We start from the raw sequence: 3,097 nt of genomic DNA on the forward strand, positions 1-3,097 counted from the left end.
GAGCTCTGGTAGACTTGTGGGTTGTGAATTGGGCTGCTAACCATGGGAGAAATATGAGGCTGTCCATTTCCATAAAGATTTCCAGCCTCGGACACCCTATGCATGGTCTCTATGAGTCAGAACCAACTCCACAGCACATAACCACATGCTTTCAGGTTCATAGTTCTAGACCTGGTCTTCCATTCACTGAGCAGGCATAGTGGGGAAAAAAAAGCAAAAGATCACCTTTCTCTGCTCTTCTCTCTGACCAGAGCATGCAGTCTGCAGAAGGAGAGGGGCTGATGGGAATACAGTCTCACATACATGAAAATACCTGATTAAAGATGAAGGTCTGTAAACATAAGCAGTGTTGATAACACAGGCTTTCTGGACATTTCGCTAAAACCCCACAAACCCACAAATAGGTTTAAAAAATAAATAAAACTGAAGAAAAAAATCAAACTTCGACTTGAAATACTGAAGGATTGTATGTGCAAAATATTGAATGATACAGGTAACATCAAAGAAGGTGGAAGGAATACTCAGACTCACTGTACCAAAAAGAATTGGTCAATGTTCAATCATTTCAAAAGGTATCATATGGTCAGGAACCAATGATAAAGAACCAATATTGAAGGAAGCAGTGCACATGCACTAAAGGCACTGGTGAAAAACAAAGCCCCAGGAACTGACAGAGTACAAATTGAAATCTTTCAACAAACTGAGGCAGCACTGAAAGCTCTCATTCATCTGTGCCAAGAAATCGGAATCGACTCCACAGTACTTAACAACAACAACATCCAGGCCAATAGACAGGTGACCCAGTGGAAAGTGGAAATCATCGAATAATATCATTAATATCATACAAAAGTAAAAGCTTGTTAAAGGTAATTTTTAAAAGTACTTTGAGTAGCAAGGAGGGGAGGGATTAACTTTTAAGTCTAGGAGCAGAGGTTCCTGGGACCATCAAGGGAGAAGAGCAGAGAATGGTACCCTACCCAGAGAAGCAGTGATGCCTGAGATGGAGGCAGAGATGATGACGCGGAGAGATGGAGCAGTTGGGGACTTTAGACACAGAGAGGGAGAGGGGCTGTGTGCTGACCACCAGGGGGCAGGCTTGTAGTGTATACCCTTTGGTTGGTTGATGATAGTGTAAGGGATTGTAACCATGGCAATGAAAGGATATATGATAGATGAATGTAAAACTAATGTTCTGCCATGTAAACTATCACATAATTCACAATAAAACATTTTTAAAAAAAATACTTTGAAAGGAATGTGCCAGAAATTCAAACCATATTCAGAAGAGGACATGAAATGAAGGATAACACTGAGCATAAGGTGGATGTAGGGTGAAAGCAGAGAATACCAGAAAACTGTTTACTTTTGTTTTATTGACTATGCAAAAGCTTTGACTATGTGGACCATAACAAACTATGGATAACATTGCAAAGAATGGCTATTCCAAAACACTTAATTGTGCTCATGAGGAACCTGAACATAGACTAAGAGAACAGAAAAAGGGAATATTGAATGGTTTAAAATCAGGAAAGGTGTGCATCATGGTTTTATCTTTTCACCATACTTAGTCAATCTGTATGCTGAGCAAATAATCCAAGAAACTGGATTACATGAAGAATAACATGGGATCAGGACTGAAGGAAGACTCATTAGCAATGTGTGATGTGCAGATGACACAATCTTGTTTGCTAGAAACCAAGAGGACTTGAAATACTTACTGAAGAAGATCAAATACTACAGCTTTCAGTATGAATTACAGCTTAATGTCAAGTAAAGGAAAACCCTCACAACTGGGCCAATAAATAACATCATGATAAATAGAAAAAAGATTGAAGTTATCAAAAATTTCATTCCATAATCAACACTCATGGAAGCAGTAGTCAAGAAATCAAACAAGGAATTTCATTAGGAAAATCTGCTACAAAAGACCTCTTTAAAAAGTTCAAGAGCAGAGCTTTCAGTTTGAGGACTGTGTGTCTGACCGAAGACATGTATTTTCAATCACCTCCTATGCATGTGAAATTTGAACAATGAATAAAGAAGACCTGAGAAGAGTTGATGTGCTTGGATTTTGGTATTTGTGAAAAATATTGAAAGTACCATGGACTGCCAAAAGAACAAACAACAGACTTATACTGCCAAAAGACCAAACGTGGAAGAAGTACAGCTAGACTGCTTCTTGGAAGCAAGATGATGAGACTTCATCTCACATATTTTGGACATGTTACCAGAGGAAAAAAAAAATTAGGAAAGGTGTGTGCCAGGGTTGTATTCTTTCACCATACTTATTCAAACTGTATGCTGAGAAAATAAATGGAGAAAAGATTAAAGTTGACTTTATTTTGCTTGGATCATTCATCATACTCATGAAAGCAGCAATTATGAAATCAAATGATAAATTGCATTAGGCAAATCTGCTGCACAGTATTTTTTTAGTGTTCAATGGCAAGATGTCAATTTGAAGACTAAGGTGAGCCTGACCCAAGCCATAGTATGTTCAATAACCTCATATGCATGTGAAAGTTGGGCAATGAATAAAGAAGACTATAGAAGTATTGATGCATTTAAGTTAAGGTGTTGGAGGGAAATATTGAAATTAACATGGACCTCCAAAAGATGAAATCTTTGTTGTAAAAAGTACAGCCAGCCCACCTCCTCCATACACAGAGCAGACAGGGATGGGCAACTTGGACATTGGTTACCTAAAATGGGGGTGCTACAAAGGCAAGCAGTGACTGGCTTACAAGCTTTCAAGAGGGAGCCTAGATCCAGAGGGTGTGGAGGAACATAGAATCTCCACTGAGTAGTATCCAATCTATCTGGGTGGGGCTGATGAAAGGAGATGTGGATAGGTCTCTTGTGATACAGTAGTGAATAATTGTTATCAGGACTGATTTTGAGGGTTGGAAATGTAAAGGTAGATGTTTTGTAGCAAGGAGGGGAGTGATTAACTTTTCAGTCTAGGAGCGAAGGTCCCTGGGACCATCAAGGGAGAAGAGCGGAGAGCGGGACCCTACCCAGAGAAGCAGTGGTGCCAGTGATGGAGGCAGAGACGATGACGTAGAAAGATGGAGCAGCTGAGGACTTTAGACGAGGG

This window comes from Chrysochloris asiatica, unplaced genomic scaffold (genome assembly GCF_000296735.1).
Source record: "Chrysochloris asiatica unplaced genomic scaffold, ChrAsi1.0 scaffold00035, whole genome shotgun sequence".
NCBI lineage: Eukaryota > Metazoa > Chordata > Mammalia > Afrosoricida > Chrysochloridae > Chrysochloris > Chrysochloris asiatica.